The sequence below is a fragment of the Schistocerca piceifrons genome, chromosome 2, assembly GCF_021461385.2.
Source record: "Schistocerca piceifrons isolate TAMUIC-IGC-003096 chromosome 2, iqSchPice1.1, whole genome shotgun sequence".
NCBI lineage: Eukaryota > Metazoa > Arthropoda > Insecta > Orthoptera > Acrididae > Schistocerca > Schistocerca piceifrons.
This window is the reverse complement of record NC_060139.1, coordinates 1121767157-1121789674: the sequence shown is the minus strand read 5'-3', so window position 1 is coordinate 1121789674 and position 22518 is coordinate 1121767157.

Genomic DNA, 22518 nt, shown 5'->3' with positions numbered 1-22518 from the left:
CAGCTTTACTCTATCCCTTGGACCTTCACATTGCAGATCAAACACAGAAATTGCGTCGGGATTTAAAACAAATGGCAAAATGCCGACTTATGTATTAGATAAGTATATCTTCTCATTGTTTGTTGTTGCTTTGAGCGTTTCCTGGGAGATCTGTATTAGATTCCGATGCACTACTGCGGTTTTACTCTATCCCTTGCACCTTCACATTGTCGAAGAAACACAGAAATTGCGTCGGGATTTAATACAAAAGGCACAATGTCGACTGAAGTACAAGAAGAGTATATCGTCTCATTGTTTGTGATTTGCTTTGAGCGTTTCCTCTGGGATCAGTATTAGATTCCGATGCACTATTGCACCTTTACACTATCCCTTGGACCTTCACAGTTACGATGAAACACAGAAATATCGTCGGGATTTAATACGAAAGGCAAAATATCGACTTAAGTACAAGAAAGGTAAATATTCTTGTTGTTTGTGGTTTGATTTGAGCGTTTCCTGGGAGATCAGTATTATATTCCGATGCACTACTGCAGCTTTACTCTATCCCTTAGACCTTCACATTGGCGAAGAGGCACAAATATTTCGTCGGTTTTAATACAAAAGGCACAATGCCGACTTCAGTACAAAAAGAGTAAATCTTCTCATTGTTTGTGGTTTGCTTTGAGCGTTTCCTGGGAGATCGGTATTAGATTGCGATGCACTACTGCAGCTTTAATCTGTCCCTTGGATCTTCAGATTGACGATGAAACACAGAATTTGCGTCGCGATTCAAAACAAAAAAGGCACAATGCCGACTCAAGTAAAAGAAGACTAAATCTTCTCATTGTTTGAGGTTTGTTTTGAGCGATTCCTGGTAGATCAGTATTATTCTCTGATGCAATACTGCAGCTATACGCTATCCCTTGTACCTTCACATCGACGATGAAGCACAGAAATTGCGTCGGGATTTAATACAAAAGGCACAATACCGACTTAAGTACAAGAACAGTATATCTTCTCAATGTTTGTGGTTTGCTCTGAGCGTTTCCCGGGAGATCAGTATTAGATTCCGATAAACTACTGCAGCTTAATTCTATCCCTTGGAACTTCACAATGACGATGATACAAAGAAATTGCCATGGGATTTAATACAAAATGCACAATACCGACTTAAGTACAAGAAAAGTATATCTTCTCATTGTTTGTAGTTTGCTTTTAGCGTTTCCTGGGAGATCAGTATTATATTCCGATGCATTACTGCAGCTTTACTCTATCCCTTGGACCTTCACATTTACGAAGAGGCACAAATATTTCGTCGGTCTTAATACAAAAGGCACAATGCCGACTTAAGTACAATAAGAGAAAGTCTTCTCGTTGTTTGTGGTTTGCTTTGAGCGTTTTCTGGGAGTTCAGTGTTAGATTCCGATGCACCACTGCAGCTTTTCTCTATCCCTTGGATCTTCAGATTGACGATGAAACACAGAAATTGCGTCGGGAATTAATACAGAAGGAACAATGCCGACTTAAGTACAAGAAGAGTAAATCTTCTCATTCTTTGTGGTTTGCTTAGAGTGCTACCTGGGCGATCAGAATAAGATTCCGATGCACTACAGCAGCTTTACTCTATCACTTGGACTATCACGTTGTCGATGAAACACAGAATTTGCGTCGCGATTTAATATAAAAAGCAGAATGGCAACTTCAGTACAAGAAGAGTAAATCCTCTCAATTTTTGTGATTTGCTTTGAGCGTTTCCTGGGAGATCATTATCAGATGCCGATGCACTACTGCAGCTTTACTCAATCGCTTGGACCACCGCATTGACGATGAAACACAGAAATTGCTTCGGGATTTAATACAAAAGGCACAATGCCAACATAAGTACAAGAAGAGTAAATCCTCTCATTGTTTGTGGTTTGCTTTGAGCGTTTCCTGGGTGATCAGTAATAGATTTCGATGCACTACTACAGCTTTACTCTATCCCTTGGACCTTCACATTGACGATGATACTCAAAAATTGCTTCGAGATTTAATACAAAAGGCACAATGCCAACATAACCACAAGAAGAGTAAATCATCTCATAGTTTGTGGTTTGCTTTGAGCGTTTCCTGTGTGATCAGTAATAGATTCCGATGCACTACTACAGCTTTACTCTTTCCATTGGGCCTTCACATCGACGATGAAACGACGAAATTGCGTCGGGATTTAATACAAAGAGCACAATACCGACTTAAGTACAAGAAGAGTATATCTTCATATTGTTTGTGGTTTCCTTTGAGCGTTTCCTGGGAGATCAGTATTAGATTCCGATGAACTACTGCAGCTTAACTCTATCCCTTTGAACTTCACAATGACGATGATACACAGAAATTGCCTTGGGAGTTAATACAAAAGGCACAATACCGACATAAGTACAAGAAAAGTATATTTTCTCATTGTATGTGGTCTGCTTTGAGCGTTTCGTGGGAGATCAGTATTAGATTCCGATACACTACTGCAGCTTTACTCTATCACTTGGACCTTCACATTGACAATGAAACACAAATATAGCTTCGGTATTAATTACAACAAGCACAATGCCGACTTCAGTACAAGAAGAGTAAATCTTCTCATTGTTTGTGGTATGCTTTGAGCCTTTCCTGTGGGATCAGTATTAGATTCCCATGCACTACTGCAGCTTTACTCTATCACTTGGTCCTTCACATTGACGATAAAACACAGATATAGCTTCGGTATTAATTACAAAAGGCACAATGCCGACTTCAGTACAAGAAGAGTAAATCTTCTCATTGTTTGTGGTATGCTTTGAGCGTTTCCTGTGGGATCAGCATTAGATTGCGATGCACTACTGCAGCATTACTCTATCCCTTGGAACTCCACATTGACGATGAAACACACAAATTGCGTCCGAATTTAATACAAAAGGCACAATGTCGACTGAAGTACAAGAAAAGTAAATATTCGTTTTGATTTTGGTTTGACTTGAGCGTTTCCTGGGAGATCAGTATTAGATTCCGATGCACTACAGCAGCTTTACCCCAAACCTTGGGCCTTCACATTGGCGATGAAGTACAGATTTTGCTTCGGTATTTAATACAAAAGGCACAATGCCGACTTATGTACAAGAATAGTAAATCCTCTCATTGTTCGTGGTACGCTTTGAGCGTTTCCTGGGAGATCAGTCTTAGATTCCGATGCACTACTGCAGCGTCACTCCATCCCTTGGACCCTGTCATTGACGATGAAGCACAGAAATTTCGTCGGGATTTAATACAAAAGGCACAATGCCAACATAAGTAAGGGAAGTGTAAATCATCTCATAGTTTGTGGTTTGCTTTGAGCGTTTCCTGGGTGATCAGTAATAGATTCCGATGCACTACTACAGCTTTACTCTATCCCTTGGACCTTCACATCGACGATGAAACGACGAAATTGCGTCGGGATTTAATACGAAGGGCACAATACCGACTTAAGTACAAGAAGAGTAAATCTTCTCATTGTTTGTGGTCTGTTTTAAGCGTTTCCTGGAGATCAGTATTAGTTTCCGATGCACTACTGTAGCACTACTCTATCCCTTGGACCTTCACATTGACGATGAAACACAGAAGTTGCGTCGGGTTTTAATACAAAAGGCACAATGCTGACTTATGTACAAGTAGAGTAAATATTCACATCATTTGTGGTTTGTTTTGAGCGTTTCCTGGGTGATCAGTAATAGATTCCGATGCACTACTACAGCTTTACTCTATCCCTTGGACCTTCACATTGACGATGAAACGACGAAATTGCGCCGGGATTTAATGCTAAAGGCACAATGCCCACTTACGTACCAGAGGAGTTAATTTTCTCATTGTTTGTGGTTTGCTAGGAGCGTTTCCTGGGAGATAAGTATTAGATTCCGATGCACTACTGCAGCTTTACTCTATCCCTTGGATCTTCAGATTGACGATGAAACACAGAATTTGCGTCGGGATTCAAAACAAAAAAGGCACAATGCCAACTCAAGTAAAAGAAGAGTAAATCTTCTCATTGTTTGAGGTTTGTTTTGAGTGTTTCCTGGTAGATCAGTATTATTCTCTAATGCAATACTGCTGCTTTACGTTATCCCTTGGACCTTCACATCGACGATGAAACACAGAAATTGCGTCGGGATTTAATACAAAAGGCACAATGCCGACTTATGTACAAAAAGAGTAAATCTTCTCATAGTTTGTGGTTTGCTTTGAGCGTTTCTTGGGAGATCAGTATTAGATTGCGATGCACTACTGCAGCTTTACTCTATCATTTGGACCTTCACGTTGACGTTGAACCACAGATATTGCGTCGGGATTAATTACAAAAGCACAATGTCAACCTAAGTACAAGAAGAGTAAATCGTCTCATTGTTTGTCTTTTGCTTTGAACGTTTCCTCTGGGATCAGTATTAGATTCCGATGCACTATTGCGACTTTACTCTAACCCTAGGACCTTCACAGTGACGATGAAACACATAAATTGCATCGGGATTTAATACAAAAGGCACAATGTCGACTTAAGTACAAGAAAGGTAAATATTTTTTTTGTTTGTGGTTTGCTTTGAGCGTTTCCTGGGAGATCAGTATTAGATTCCGATGCACTACTGCAGCTTTACTCTATCCCTTGGACCTTCACATTGACGATGATGCACAGATATTTCGTCGGTTTCAATACAAAAGGCCCAATGCCGACTTTAGTACAAACAAGAGTAAATCTTCTCATTGTTTGTGGTTTGCTTTGAGCGTTTCCTGGGAGATCAGTATTGTATTGCGATGCACTACTGCAGCTTTACTGTATCCCTTGGACCTTCACATTGACGATGAAACACAGAAATTGCGTCGGGATTTAATACAAAAGGCACAATGCCAACTTAAGTACAAGAAGAGAAAATCTGCTCATTGTTTGTGATTGGCTTTGAGCGTTTTCTGCGAGATCAGTATTAGATTCCGATGCACCACTGCAGCTTTACTCTATCCCTTGGATCTTCAGATTGTCGATGAAACACAGAAATTGCCTCAGGATTTAATAGAAAAAGCAGATTGCCGACTTAAGTACAAGAAGAGTAATTCTTCTCATTGTTTGTGGTTTGCTTTGAGCGTTTCCTGGGAGATCAGTATTAGATTCCGATGCACTACTGCAACTTTACTCTATCCCTTGAACCTTCACACTGATGATGAAACTCAGAAATTGCGTCGGGATTTAACACAAAGGGCACAATACCGACTTAAGTACAAGAAGAGTAAATCTTCTCATTGTTTGTGGTCTGTTTTAAGCGTTTCCTGGAGATCAGTATTAGTTTCCGATGCACTACTGTAGCATTACTCTATCCCTTGGACCTTCACTTTGACGATGAAACACAGTAATTGCGTCGGGGTTTTATACAAAAGGCACAATGCTGACTTATGTACAAGAAGAGTAAATCTTCTCATTGTTTGTGGTTTGCTTTAAGCGTTTCCTGGGTGATCAGTATTAGATTCCGATGCATTACTGCGGCTTTACTCTATCCCTTGCACCTTCACATTGTCGATGAAACACAGAAATTGCGTCGGGATTTGATACAAAAGACCCAATGCCGACTTAAGTACAAGTAGAGTAAATATTCACATTATTTGTGGTTTGTTTTGAGCGTTTCCTTGGTGATCAGTAATAGATTCCGATGCACTACTACAGCTTTACTCTATCCCTTGGACCATCACATTGACGATGAAACGACGAAATTGCGCCGGGATTTAATGCAAAATGCACAATGCCCACTTACGTACCAGAAGAGTTAATTTTCTCATTGTTTGTGGTTTGCTAGGAGCGTTTCCTGGGAGATAAGTATTAGATTCCGATGCACTACTGCAGCTTTACTCTATCCCTTGGATCTTCAGATTGACGATGAAACACAGAATTTGCGTCGGGATTCAAAACAGAAAAGGCACAATGCCGACTCAAGTAAAAGAAGAGTAAATCTTCTCATTGTTTGAGGTTTGCTTTGAGCGTTTCCTGGTAGATCAGTATTATTCTCTGATGCAATACTGCTGCTTTACGTTATCCCTTGGACCTTCACATTGACGATGAAACACAGAAATTGCGTCGGGATTTAATACAAAAGGCACAATGCCGACTTATGTACAAAAAGAGTAAATCTTCTCATAGTTTGTGGTTTGCTTTGAGCGTATTTTGGGAGATCAGTATTAGATTCCGATGCACCACTGCAGCTTTACTCTATCCCTTTGATCTTCAGATTGACGATGTAACACAGAAATTGCGTCGGGATTCAAAACAACAGGCACAATGCCGACTCAAGTACAAGAGGAGTAAATCTTCTCATTGTTTGAGGTTTGCTTTGAGCGTTTCCTGTTAGATCAGTTTAGACTCCGATGCAATACTGCAGCTTTACTCTATCCCTTGGACCTTCGCGTTGACGATGAAACACAGAAATTGCGTCGGGATTTAAAACAAATGGCAAATTGCCGACTTATGTAGTAGATAAGGATATCTTCTCATTGTTTGTGGTTTGCTTTGAGCGTTTCCTGGGAGATCAGTATTAGATTCAGATGCACTACTGCAGCGTTACTTAATCCCTTGGAACTTCACACTGACGATGAAACACAGAAATTGCGTCGGAATTTAATACAAAAGACACAATCCCGACTTAAGTACAAGTAGAGTAAATATTCTCATTGTTTGTAGTTTGCTTTGAGCGTTTCCTGGGAGATCAGTATTAGATTGCGATGCACTACTGCTGCTTTACTCTATCCCTTGGACCTTCACATTGACGATGAAACGCAGAAATTGCGTCGGGAATTAATAGAGAAGGTACAATGAAGACATAAGTACAAGAAGAGTAAATCTTCTCATTGTTTGCGGTTCGCTTTGAGCATTCCCTGGGAGGTCAGTATTAGATTCCGATGCACCACTGCAGATTTACTCTATACCCTGGACCTTCACATTGACGATGAAACACAGAAACTGCGTCGGTATATACTGCAAAATTCACAATGCCGACGTAAGTACGAGAAGAATAAATCTTCTCATTGTTTGTGGCCTGCTTTGAGCGTTTCCTGCGAAGTCAGTATTAGATTCCGATGCACTACTGTAGCTTTGCTCCATCCCTTGTACCTTCACATTGACGATGAAACACAGAAATTGCGTCGGGATTTAATACAAAAGGCAGAATGCCGACTTAAGTACAAGAAGAGTAAATCTTCTCATTGTTTGAGGTTTGCTTTGCGCGTTTCCTGGGATATCAGTATTAGATTCCGATGCACTACTGCAGCTTTACTCTATCCCTTGAACCATCACACTGATGATGAAGCTCAGAAATTGCGTCGGGATTTAATACAAAGGGCACAATACCGACTTAAGTACAAGAAGAGTAAATCTTCTCATTGTTTGTGGTATGCTTTCAGCGTTTCCCGGGAGATCAGTATTAGATTCCGATGCACTACAGCGGCTTTACTCTATCCCTTGCACCTTAACATTGTCGATGAAACACAGAAATTGCGTCGGGATTTAATACAAAAGCACAATGCCGACTTAAGTACAAGAAGAGTAAATCTTCTCATTGTTTGTGGTTTGCTTTGAGCGTATCCTGTGGGATCTGTATTAGATTCCGATGCACTACTGCAGCATTACTCTATCCCTTGGACCTCCACATTGACGATGAAACACATAAATTGCGTCTGGATTTAATACAAAATGCACAATGTCAACTGAAATACAAGAAAAGAAAATATTCGTTTTGATTGTTGTTTGCTTTGAGCGTTTTTTGGGAGATCAGTATTAGATTCAAATGCACTACAGCAGCTTTACCCTATCCCTTGGGCCTTCACATTGACGATGAAACACAGATATTGCGTCGGTATTTAATACAAAAGGCACAATGCCCACTTAAGTACAAGAAGAGTATATCTTGCCATTCTTTGTGGTTTGCTTAGAGTGTTACCTGGGAGATCAGAATAAGATTCCGATGCACTACAGCGGCTTTACTCTATCACTTTGACTATCACTTTGTCGATGAAACACAGAAATTGCGTCGCGACTTAATACAAAAGGCAGAATGGCAAACTGAGTACAAGAAGAGTAAATCCTCTCAATTTTTGTGATTTGCTATGAGCGTTTCCTAAGAGATCATTATCAGATTCCGATGCACTACTGCAGCTTTAATCTATCGCTTGGACCTTCACATTGACGATGAAATACAGAAATTGCGTCGGGATTTAATACAAAAGTCACAATGCCAACTTAAGTACAAGAAGAGTAAATCATCTCATAGTTTGTGGTTTGCTTTGAGCGTTTCCTCGGAGTTTAGTATCAGATTCCCATGCACTACCGCAGCTTTACTCTATCCCATGGACCTTGACATTGACGATGAAACACAGAAATTGCGTCGGGAATTAATACATAAGGAACAATGCCGACTTAAGTACAAGAAGAGTAAATCTTCTCATTGATTGTGGTTTGTTTTGAGCATTCCCTGTGAGATCAGTATTAGATTCCGATGCACCACTGCAGCTTTACTCTCTCCGCTGGACCTTCACATTGACGATGAAACACAGAAATTGTGTCGGGATATAATGCAAAAGGTACAATGCCGACGTAAGTACAAGAAGAATAAATCTTCTCATTGTTTGTGGCTCGCTTTGAGCGATTCCTTCGAGATCAGTATTAGATTTCGATGCACTACTGTAGCTTTACTCCATCCCTTGTACCTTCACACTGACGATGAAACTCAGAAATTGCGTGGGGATTTAATACAAAAGGCACAATACCGACTCAAGTACAAGAAGCGTAAATCTTCTCATTGTTTGTGGTCTGTTTTAAGCATTTCCTGGGAAATGACAATTAGTTTCCGATGCACTACTGTAGCATTACTCTATCCCTTGGACCTTCACATTGTCGATGAAACACAGATATTGCTTCAGTATTAATTACAAAAGGCACAATGCCGACTTCAGTACAAGAAGAGTAAATCTTCTCATTGTTTGTGGTTTGCTTTGAGCGTTTCCTGTGGGATAAGTATTAGATCCTGATGCACTACTGCAGCATTACTCTATCCCTTGGACTTCCACATTGACGATGAAACACAGAAATTGCGTCTGGATTTAATACAAAAGGCATAATGTCGACTGTAGTACAAGGAAAGTAAATAATCGTTTTGATTGTGCTTTGCTTTGAGCGTCTCCTGGGAGATCAGTATTAGATTCCGATGCACTATTGCAGCTTTACCCTATCCCTTGGGCCTTCACATTCACGATGAAACACAGATATTGCGTCGGTATTTAATATAAAGTGCACAATGCCGGCTTATGTACAAGAATAGTACATCCTCTCATTGTTCGTGGTGTGCTTTGAGCGTTTCCTGTGAGATCAGTATTATATTCCGATGCACTACTGCACCGTCACTCTATCCCATGGACCCTCTCATTGACGATGAAGCACAGAAATTTCGCCGGTATTTAATACAAAAGGCACAATGCCGACTTAAGTACAAGAAGAGTAAATCTTCTCAATCTTTGTGGTTTGCTTAGAGCGTTACCTGGGAGATCACAATAAGATTCCGATGCAATACAGCTGCTTTACTCTATCACTTGGACTATCACATTGTCGATGAAACACAGAAATTGCGTCGCGATTTAATACAAATGCAGAATGGCAACTTGAGTACAAGAAGAGTAAATCCTCTCAATTTTTGTGATTTGCTTTGAGCGTTTCCTGGGAGATCATTATCTGTTTACGATGCTCTACTGCTGCTTTACTCTACCGCTTGGACCTTCAGATTGACGATGAAACACAGATATTGCGTCGTGATTAATTACAAAAGGCACAATGCCGACTTAAGTACAAGAAGAGTAAATCTTCTCAATGTTTGTGGTTTGCTATGAGCGTTTCCTGTGGGATCAGTATTAGATTCCGATGCACTAATGCAGCTTTACTCTATCCCTTGGACCTACACATTGACGATGAAACACAGAAATTGCGTCGGGTTTAATACAAAAGGCACAATGCCGACTTAAGTACAAGAAGAGTAAATCTTCTCAATCTTTGTGGTTTGCTTAGAGCGTTACCTGGGAGATCAGAATAAGATTCCGATGCAATACAGCTGCTTTACTCTATCACTTGGACTTTCACATAGTCGATGAAACACAGAAATTGCGTCGCGATTTAATACAAAAGGCAGAATGGCAACTTGAGTACAAGAAGAGTAAATCCTCTTAATTTTTGTGATTTGCTTTGAGCGTTTCCTGGGAGATCATTATCTGTTTCCGATGCTCTACTGCTGCTTTACTCTATCGCTTGGACCTTCAGATTGACGATGAAACACAGATATTGCGTCGTGATTAATTACAAAAGGCACAATGCCGACTTAAGTACAAGAAGAGTAAATCTTCTCAATGTTTGTGGTTTGCTATGAGCGTTACCTGGGAGATCAGTATTAGATTCCGATGCACTACAGCAGCTTTACTCCATCCATTGGACCTTCACATTGCTGATGAAACACTGATATTGCGTCGGGATTTAAAACAAAAGGCAAAATGCCGACTAATGTATTAGATGAGTATATCTTCTCATTGTTTGTGGTTTGCTTCAAGCGTTTCCTGGGAGATGAGTGTTAGCTTTTGATGCACTACTGCGGCTTTACTCTATCCCTTGGAACTTCACATTGACGATGAAACGACGAAATTGCGTCGGGATTTAATGCAAAAGGCACAATGCCTACATAAGTACAAGAAAAGTAAATCTTCTCATTGTTTGTGTCTTGCTTTGAGCGTTTCCTGCGAGAACAGTATAAGATTCCGATGCACTACTGTAGCTTTACTCCATTCCTTGGACCTTCACATTGACGATGAGACACAGAAATTGCGTCGGGAAGTAATACATAAGGCAGAATGCCGACTTCAGTAGCAGAAGAGAAAATCTTCTCATTGTTTGTGGTTTGCTTGGAGCGTTTCCTGGGAGATCAGTATTAGATTCCGATGCACTACTGCAGCCTTACTCTATAACTTGGACCTACAAATTGACGATGAAACACTGAAATTGCGTCGGGATTTAATACATAATGCACATTGCCGACTTAAGCACCAGAAGAGTTGATTTTCTCATTGTTTGTGGTTTGCTAGGAGCGCTTCCTGGGAGATCGGTATCAGATTATGATGCACTACTGCAGCTTTAATCTATCCCTTGGATCTTCAGATTGATGATGAAAACGGAATTTGCGTCGGGATTCAAAATTAAAAGGGACATTGCCGACTGAAGTAAACGAAGAGTAAATCTTCTCATAGTTTTAGGTTTGTTTTGAGCGTTTCCTGGTAGATCAGTATTAGTCTCCGATGCAATACTGCAGCTTTACGCTATCCTTTGGACCTTCACATTGTCGATGAAACACAGAAATTGCGTCGGGATTTAATACAAAAGGCACAATACCGACTTAAGTACAAGAAGAGTATTTCTTCTCACTGTTTGTGGTTTGCTTTGAGCGTTTCCTGGGAGATCAGTATTAGATTCCGATGAACTACTGCAGCTTTACACTATCATTTGGAACTTCACAATGATGATGATACACAGATATTGCCTTGGGATTTAATACAAAAGGCACAATACCGACTTAAGTATCAGAAAAGTATATCATCTCATTGTTTGTGGTTTTCCTTTGAGCGTTTCCTGGGAGATCAGTATTAGATTCCGATACACTACTGCAGCTTTACTCTATCATTTGGACCTTCACACTGACGATGAAACACAGATATTGCGTGGGGATTAATTACTAAAGCACAATGCCAACATAAGTACAAGAAGAGTAAATCGTCTCATTGTTTGTGGTTAGCTTTGGGCGTTTCCTCTTTGATCAGTATTAGATTCCGATGCTCTATTGCGCCTTTACTCTATCCCTTGGACCTACACATTGACGATGAGACACAGAAATAGCGTCGGGATTTAATACAAAGTACGCAATGTCGACTTAAGTACAAGATGAATAAATGTTGTTTCTTTTGTGGTCAGCTTTGAGCGTTTCCTGGGAGATCAGTATTAGATTCCGATGCACTACTGCAGCCTTACTCTATTCCTTGGACCTTCAGATTGACGATGAAACACTGAAATTGCGTCGGGATTTAATACATAAGGCACAATGCCGACTTAAGTACCAGAAGAGTTAATTTTCTCATTGTTTGTGGTATGCTAGTAGCGTTTCCTGGGAGATAAGTATTAGATTCTGATGCACTACTGCAGCTTTACTCTATCCCTTGGATCTTCAGATTGACGATGAAACACAGAATTTGCGTCGGGATTCAAAACAAAAAAGGCACAATGCCGGCTCAAGTAAAAGAAGAGTAAATCTTCTCACTGTTTGAGGTTTGTTTTGAGCGTTTCCTGGTAGATCAGTATTATTCTCTGATGCTATACTGCTGCTTTACGTTATCCCTTGGACCTTCACATTGACGATGAAACACAGAAATTGCGTCGGGATTTAATACAAAAGGCACAATACCGACTTAAGTACAAGAAGAGTATATCTTCTCATTGTTTGTGGTTTGCTTTGAGCGTTTCCTGGGAGATCAGTATTAGATTCCGATGCACTACTGCAGCCTTACTCTATAACTTGGACCTACAAATTGACGATGAAACACTGAAATTGCGTCGGGATATAATACATAAGGCACATTGCCGACTTAAGCACCAGAAGAGTTAATTTTCTCATTGTTTGTGGTTTGCTAGGAGCGTTTCCTGGGAGATCGGTATTAGATTATGATGCACTACTGCAGCTTTAATCTATCCCTTGGATCTTCAGATTGATGATGAAACACAGAATTTGCGTCAGGATTCAAAATTAAAAGGCACATTGCCGACTGAAGTAAACGAAGAGTAAATCTTCTCATAGTTTTAGGTTTATTTTGAGCGTTTCCTGGTAGTTCAGTATTAGTCTCCGATGCAATACTACAGCTTTACGCTATCCTTTGGACCTTCACATTGACGATGAAACACAGAAATTGCGTCGGGATATAATACAAAAGGCAGAATACCGACTTAAGTACAAGAAGAGTACATCTTCTCAATGTTTGTGGTTTGCTTTGAGTGTTTCCTGTGGGATCAGTATTAGATTCCGATGCACTAATGCAGCTTTACTTTATCCCTTGGACCTTCACATTGCCGATCAAACACAGAATTTGCGTCGGAATGTAATACAAAAGACACAATGTCGACATAAGTACAAGAAGAGTAAATCTCCTCATTGTTTGTGGTTTGCTTTGAGCGTTTCCTGGGAGATCAGTATTAGATTCCGATGCACTACAGCAGCTTTACTCTATCCCTTGCACCGTCCCACTGACGATGAAACACAGAAATTGCGTCGGTATTTAATACATAAGGCTCAATGCCGACTTAAGTACAAGAAGAGCAAATCTTCTCATTGTTCGTTGTTTGCTTCGAGCGTTTCCTGGGAGATCAGTACTAGATTACGATGCACTACAGCAGCGTTACTCTATCCCTTGGTCCTTCATATTACCGATGAAACAGAGAAATTGCGTTAGGGTTTAACACAAAAGGCAAAATGTCGACTTATGTATTAGATGAGTATATCTTCTCATTGTTTGTGGTTTGCTTTGAGCGTTTCCTAGGCGATCAGTATTCGATTCCGATGCACTACTGCAGCTTTACTCTATGCCTTGGACCTTCACATTGACGATGAAATACAGAAATTGCGTCGGAATTTAATGCAAAAGACACAATGCCGACTTAAGAACAAGTAGAGTAAATATTCTCATTGTTTTTGGTTTGCTTTGAGCGTTTCCTGGGAGATCAGTAATAGATTCCGATGCACTACTGCAGCTTTACTTTATCCCTTGAACCTTCACACTGACGATGATACTCAGAAATTGGGTCAGGATTTAATACAAAGAGCAGAATGCCGACTTACGTACAAGAAGAGTAAGTCTTCTCATTGTTTGTGGTGTGTTTTAAGCGTTACCTGGGAGATCAGTATTAGTTTCCGATCCACTACAGTAGCATTACTCTATCCCTTGGACCTTCACATTGACGATGAAACACAGAAATTGAGACAGGATTTAATACCAAAGGCACAATGCCGACTTAAGTACAAGAAGAGTAAATCTTCTAATAGTTTGTGGTTTGCTTTGAACGTTTCCTGGGAGATCAGTATTAGATTCCGATGCACTACAGCAGCTTCACTTTATACCTATGACCCTCACATTGACGATGAAACACAGAGATTGCGCGGCATTTAATACAAAACGCAGAATGCCGATTTAAGTTCAAAAGGAGTAAATCTTCTGATTGTTTGTGGATTGCTTTGAGCGTATCCTGGAAGATCAGCATTAGATTCCGATGCACCACTGCAGCTTTACTCTATCCCTTATCCCTTCACATTGACGACGAAACGACGAAATTGCGTCTTGATTCAATGCAAAAGGCACAATGCCTACTTAAGTACTAAAAGAGTAAATGTTCTCATTGTTTGTGGTGTGCTTTGAGCGTTTCCAGGGAGATCAGTCTTAGCTTCCGATGCACTACTGCAGTTTTACTCTCTCCCTTGGACCTTCACATTCACGATGAAACACAGAAATTGGGTCGGGATTTAATACAAAATGCACAATGCCGGATTTAGTACAAGTAGATTAAATATCCTCATTTTTTGTGGTTTGCTTTGAGCGTTTCCTGGGAGTTCAGTAAAAGATTCCGATGCACTACTGCAGCTTTACTCAATCCCTTGGACCTTCACATTGACGATGAAACACAGAAATTGCGTCGGGATTTAATAACAAATTCACTATGTCGACTTAAGTACATGAAGAGAAAATGTTGTTTCTTTTGTGGTTTGGTTTGAGCGTGTCCTGGGAGATCAGTATTAGATCCCGATGCACTACAGCAGCTTGACTCTATCCCTTTGTCCTTCACATTGCCGATGAAACAGACAAAATGCGTCGGGATTTAAAACAAAAGGCAAAATGCCGACTTATGTATTAGATGAGTATATCTTATCATTGTTTGTGGTTTGCTTTGAGCGTTTCCTGTAGGATCAGTATTAGATTCCAATGCACTACTGCAGCTTTACTCTATCCCTTGGACCTTCACATTGATGATGAAATACAGAAATTGCGTCGGAATTTAATAAAAAAGACACAATGCAGACTTAAGTACAAGTAGAGTAAATATTCTCATTGTTTGTGGTTTGCTTTGAGCGTTTCCTGGGAGATCAGTAAAAAATTCCGATGCAATGCTGCAGCTTTACTCTATCCCTTGAACCTTAACACTGACGATGATACTCAGAAATTGCGTCGGGATTAGATACAAAGGGCACAATGCCGACTAAAGTACAAGTAGATTAAATTTTCGCATTGTTTTTGGGGTGTTTTAAGCGTTACCTGGGAGATCAGTATTAGTTTCCGATGCACTACCGTAGCATTACTCTATCTCTCGGACCTTCACATTGTCGATGAAACACAAAAACTGCGTCGGGATTTAATACAAAAGTCACAATGCCGACTTAAGTACAAGAAGAGTAAATCTTCTCATTGTTTGTGGTTCGCTTTAAGCGTTTCCTGGGAGATCAGTATTAGATTCCGATACACTGCTGCAGCCTTACTCTATCATTTGAACAGTCTGATTGACGATGAAACACAGATATTGCGTCGGTATTAATTACAAGAGGCACAATGCCGACTTCAGTACAAGAAGAGTAAATCTTCTCATTGTTTGTGGTTTGCTTTGAGCGTTTCCTGTGGGATCAGTATTAGATTCCGATGCACTGCTGCAGGTTCACTCTATCCCTTGGACCCTCTGATTGACGATGACGCACAGATATTTCGTTGGTATTTAATAAAAAAGGACAATGCCGACTTAAGTACAAGAAGAGTACATCTTCTCATAGTTTGTGGGTTGCTTTGTGCGTTTCCTGGGAGATCAGTATTCGATTCCGATACACTACTCCAGCGTTACTCTATCATTTGGACCTTCACATTGACGATGAGACACTGATATTGCATCGGGATTAATAACAAAGGGCACAATGCTGACTTAAGTACAAGAAGAGTATATCTTCTCATTGTTTGTGGTTTGCTTTGAGCGTTTCCTTTGGGATCAGTATTAGATTTTGATGCACTATTGCGGCTTTATTCTAACCTTTGGACCTTCACAGTGACGATGAAACACAGAATTTGCGTCGGGATTTAATACAAAAGGCGCAATGTCAACTTAAGTACAAGAAAAGTAAATATTCTTCTTGTTTGTGGTTTGCTTTGAGCGTTTCCTGGGAGATCAGTATTAGATTCCGATGCACTACTACAGCTTTACTTTATCCCTTGGACGTTCACATTGACGATGAACACAGAAATTGCGTTGGGATTTAACATAAAAGGCACAATGCCGACTTAAGTACAAGAAGAGTAAATCGCCTAATTGTTTGTGGTTTGCTTTGAGGGTTTCCTGGGAGATCAGTACTAGATCCCGATGCACTATTGCAGCTTTACTCCATCTCTTGGACCTTCACATTGACGATGGAACACAGAAATTGCGTAGGGATTTAATTCAAACGGCACAATGCCGACTGAAGTACAAGAGGAGTAAATATTCCATTTTTTTGTTTGTGGTTTGCACTGAGCGATTCCTGGGAGATCAGTATTAGATTCTGATGCACCACTGCAGCGTTACTCTATCCCCTGGACCTTCAGATTGACAATGAAACACAGAAATTGCATCGGGATTTAATACAGAAGGCACAATGCCGACTTAACTACAAGAAGAGGAAATCTTCTCAATGTTTGTGGTTTGCTGTGAGCTTTTCCAAGGAGATCAGTATTAGATTCCGATGCACTACTGCAGCTTTACTCTATCAAATGGACCTTCACATTCACGACGAAACACAGAAATTGCGTCGCGATTTAATACAAAAGACAGAATGCCAACTTGAGTACAAGAAGAGTAAATCTTCTCAATATTTGTGGTTTGCTTTGCGCGTTTCCTGGGAGATCAGAAATACATTCCGATGCATTGCTGCAGCTTTATTCTATACCTTGGACCGTCACATTGACGATGAAACACAGAAATTGCGTCGGGATTTAATACAAAATGCACAATGCCGACTCAAGTACAAAAAGTGTAAATGTTATCATAGTATGTGGTTTCCTTTGAGCCTCTCCTGGGAGATCAGTATTAAATTCCGATGCACTACTGCAGCATTACTGTATCCCTTGGACCTTCACATTGACGATGAAACAAAATAATTGCGTCGAGATTTAATACAAAAGGCACAATCCGACTTAAGTACAAGAAGAGTGAATCTACTCATTGTTTCTGGTGTGCTTTGAGCGTTTCCTGAGATATCAGTATTAGATTCCGATGCACTACTGCAGTTTTACTCTATCCCTTGGACCTTCACATTGACTTAGAAACACAGATATTGCGTCGGGATTGATTACAAAAGGCACAATGCCGACTTAAGTACAAGAAGAGTACATCTTCTCATTGTTTGTGGTTTGCTTTGAGCGTTTCCTGTGGGATCAGTTCTAGATTGCGATGCACTACTGCAGTATTACTCTATCCCTTGGACCTTATCATTGACGATGAAACACAAAAATTGCGTCGGTATTTAATACAAAAGGCACAAAGCCGACTTAAGTACAAGAATAGTAAATCTTCTCATTGTTCGTGACGTGTTTTGAGCGTTTCCTGGGAGATCAATATTATATTTTGATGCACTACTGCAGCTTTACTCTATTACTTGGACTTTCACATTGTAGAAGAATCACGGAAATTGCGTCGGTATTTAATATAAACGGCACAATGCCGACATAAGTACAAGCAGAGTAAATCGCCTCATTGATTGTGGTTTGCTTTACCCTATCCCTTGGGCCTTCACATTCACGATGAAACACAGATATTGCGTCGGTATTTAATATAAAGGGCACAATGCCGGCTTATGTACAAGAATAGTACATCCTCTCATTGTTCGTGGTGTGCTTTGAGCGTTTCCTGTGAGATCAGTATTATATTCCGATGCACTACTGCAGCGTCACCTTATCCCATGGACCCTCTCATTGACGATGAAGCACAGAAATTTCGTCGGTATTTAATACAAAAGGCACAATGCCGACTTAAGTACAAGAAGAGTAAATCTTCTCAATCTTTGTGGTTTGCTTAGAGCGTTACCTGGGAGATCAGAATAAGATTCCGATGCAATACAGCTGCTTTACTCTGTCACTTGGACTATCACATTGTCGATGAAACACAGAAATTGCGTCGCGATTTAATACAAAAGGCAGAATGGCAACTTGAGTACAAGAAGAGTAAATCCTCTCAATTTTTGTGATTCGCTTTGAGCGTTTCCCGGGAGATCATTATCTGTTTCCGATGCTCTACTGCTGCTTTACTCTATCGCTTGGACCTTCAGATTGACGATGAAACACAGATATTGCGTCGTGATTAATTACAAAAGCCACAATGCCGACTTAAGTACAAGAAGAGGAAATCTTCTCAATGTTTGTGGTTTGCTTTGAGCGTTTCCTGTGGGATCAGTATTAGATTCCGATGCACTAATGGAGCTTTACTCTATCCCTTGGACCTACACATTGACGATGAAATACAGTCGACACAATGTCGACTTAAGTACAAGAAGAGTAAATGTTGTTTATTTTGTGGTTAGCTTTGAGCGTTACCTGGGAGATCAGTATTAGATTCCGATGCACTACTGCAGCCTTACTCTGTAACTTGGACCTACAAATTGACGATGAAACACTGAAATTGCGTCGGGATATAATACATAAGGCACATTGCCGACTTAAGCACCAGAAGAGTTAATTTTCTCATTGTTTGTGGTTTGCTAGGAGCGTTTCCTGGGAGATCGGTATTAGATTATGATGCACTACTGCAGCTTTAATCTATCCCTTGGATCTTCAGATTGATGATGAAACACAGAATTTGCGTCAGGATTCAAAATTAAAAGGCACATTGCCGACTGAAGTAAACAAAGAGTAAATCTTCTCATAGTTTTAGGTTTATTTTGAGCGTTTCCTGGTAGATCAGTATTAGTCTCCGATGCAATACTACAGCTTCACGCTATCCTTTGGACCTTCACATTGACGATGAAACACAGAAATTGCGTCGGGATTTAATACAAAAGGCAGAATACCGACTTAAGTACAAGAAGAGTACATCTTCTCAATGTTTGTGGTTTGCTTTGAGTGTTTCCTGTGGGATCAGTATTAGATTCCGATGCACTAATGCAGCTTTACTCTATCCCTTGGACCTACACAATGACGATGAGACACAGAAATAGCGTCGGGATTTAATACAAAGTACACAATGTCGACTTAAGTACAAGCAGAGTAAATGTTGTTTCTTTTGTGGTTAGCTTTGAGCGTTTCCTGGGAGATCAGTATTAGATTCCGATGCACTACTGCAGCATTACTCTATTCCTTGGACCTTCAGATTGACGATGAAACACTGAAATTGCGTCGGGATTTAATACATAAGGCACAATGCCGACTTAAGTACCAGAAGAGTTGATTTTCTCATTGTTTGTGGTATGCTAGGAGCGTTTCCTGGGAGATCAGTATTAGATTCCGATGCACTACTGCAGCTTTACTCTATCCCTTGGTTCTTCAGATTGACGATGAAACACAGAATTTGCGTCGGGATTTAAACCAAAAAAGGCACAAGGCCGACGCAAGTAAAAGAAAAGCAAATCTCATTGTTTAAGTTTTGTTTTGAGCGTTTCCTGGTGGATCAGTATTAGTCTCCGATGCAATACTGCAGCTTTACGCTATTCTTTGGTCCTTCACATTGACAATGAAACACAGAAATTGCGTCGGGAATTAATACGAAAGGCACAATGTTGACTTAAGTACAAGAAAGTTAAATATTCTTTTTGTTTTCGGTTTGATTTGAGCGTTTCCTGGGAGATCAGTATTATATTCCGATGCACTACTGCAGCTTTACTCTATCCCTTGGACCTTCACATTGACGATGAAGCACAAATAATTCGTCGGTCTTAATACAAAAGGCACAATGCCGACTTAATTACAAAAAGAGTAAATCTTCTCATTGTTTGTGGTTTGCTTTGAGCGTTTCCTGGGAGATCAGTATTAGATTGCGATGCACTACTGCAGCTTTACTCTATCCCTTGGACCTTCACATTGACGATGAAACATAGAAGTTGCGTCGGGATTTAATACAACAGGCACAATGCCGACCTAAGTACAGGAAGGGTATATCTTCTCATTGTTTGTGGTTTGCTTTGAGCGTTTCCTGGGAGATCAGTATTAGATTCCGATGAATTACTAAAGCTTTAATCTATCACTTGGAACTTCACATTGACGATGATTTACAGAAATTGCCTCGGGATTTAATACAAAAATCACAATACCGACTTAAGTACAAAAAGAGTATATCTTCTCATTGTTTGTGGTTTGCTTTGAGCGTTTCCTGGGAGATCAGTATTAGATTCCGATACACTACTGCAGCTTTACTCTATCATTTGGACCTTCACGTTGACGTTGAAACACTGATATTGCGTCGGGATTAATTACAAAAGCACAACGTCAACCTAAGTACAAGGAGAGTAAATCGTCTCATTGTTTGTCTTTTGCTTTGAACGTTTCCTCTGGGATCAGTATTAGTTTCCGATGCACTATTGCGCCTTTACTCTAACCCTAGGACCTTCACAGTGACGATGAAACACATAAATTGCATCGGGATTTAATAGAAAACGCACAATGTCGACTTAATTACAAGAAATGTAAATATTCTTTTTGTTTGTGGTTTGCTTTGAGCGTTTCCTGGGAGATCAGTATTAGATTCCGATGCACTACTGCAGCTGTACTCTATCCCTTGGACCTTCACATTGACGATGAAACACAGAAACTGCGTCGGGATTTAATACAAAAGGCACAATGCCGACTTAAGTACAAGAAGAGTAAATATTCTTATTGTTTGTGGTTCGCTTTGAGCGTTTCCTGGGAGATCAGTATTAGATTCCGATACACTACTGCAGCCTTACTCTATCATTTGGACATTCTGATTGACGATGAGACACAGATATTGCGTCGGTATTAATTACAAAAGGCACAATGCCGACTTCAGTACAAGAAGAGTATATCTTCTCATTGTTTTTGGTTTGCTTTGAGCGTTTCCTGTGGGATCAGTATTAGATTCCGATGAACTGCTGCAGGTTCACTCTATCCCTTGGACCCCCTCATTGACGATGACGCACAGATATTTCGTTGGTATTTAATACAAAAAGGACAATGCCGACTTAAGTACAAGAAGAGTACATCTTCTCATAGTTTGTGGGTTGCTTTGTGCGTTTCCTGGGAGATCAGTATTCGATTCCGATACACTACTCCAGCGTTACTCTATCCCTTGGACCTTCACATTGACGAAGAACCACAGATATTGCGTCGCGATTAATTTCAAAAGGCACAATGCCGACTTAAGTACAAGAAGAGTACAACCCCTCATTGTTTGTGGTTTGCTTTGAGCGTTTCCTGTGGGATCAGTATTAGATTCCGAAGCACTAATGGAGCTTTACTCTATCCCTTGGACCTTCACATTGACGATGAAAAACAGAAATTGCGTCGGGATTTCATACAAAATCCACAATGTCGACTTAAGTACAAGATGAGTAAATGATGTTTCTTTTGTGGTTTGCTTTGAGCCTTTCCTGGGATATCAGTATTAGATTCCGATGAACTACAGAAGCTTTACCCTATCCCATGGACCTTCACATTGCCGATGAAAGAGAGAAATTGCGTCGGCATTTAAAACAAAAGGCAAATTGCCGACTTATGATTTAGATGAGTATTTCTTCTCATTGTTAGTGGTTTGATTTGAGCGGTTCCTGGGACATCAGTATTAGAATCCGATGCACTACTGCAGCTTCACTCTATCCCTTGGAACGTCACACTGACGATGAGACTCAGAAATTGCATCGGGATTTAATACAAAAGGCACAATGCCGACTGAAGTACAAGAAGAGTAAATCTTCTCATTGTTTGTGGTTTGTTTTAAGCGTTGCCTAGTAGATCAGTATTAGCTTCGGATGCACTACTGCAGCATTACTCTATCCCTTGGACCTTCACATTGACTATGAAACACAGAAATTGCGTCGTAATTTAATACAAAGGGTACAATGCTGACTTAAGTACAAGAGGAGTAAATCTTCTCATTGTTTGTGGTTTGCTTTGATCGTTTCCTGGGAGATCAGTATCAGATTCCGATGCACTACTGCAGCTTTACTCTATCCCTTGCAACTTCACATTGACGATAAAACACAGAAATTGCGTCGGGGTTTAATACAAAAGGCACATTGCCAACTTAAGTAAAAGAATTGTAAATCATCTCATCGTTTGTGTTTTGCTTTGAGCGGATCCTGGGAGATCAGTATTAGATTCCGATACACTACTGCAGCCTTACTCTATCATTTGGACCTTCACATTGACGATGAAACACAGATATTGCATCGGGATTAATAACAAAGGACACAATGCCGACTTAAGTACAAGAAGAGTATATCTTCTCATTGTTTG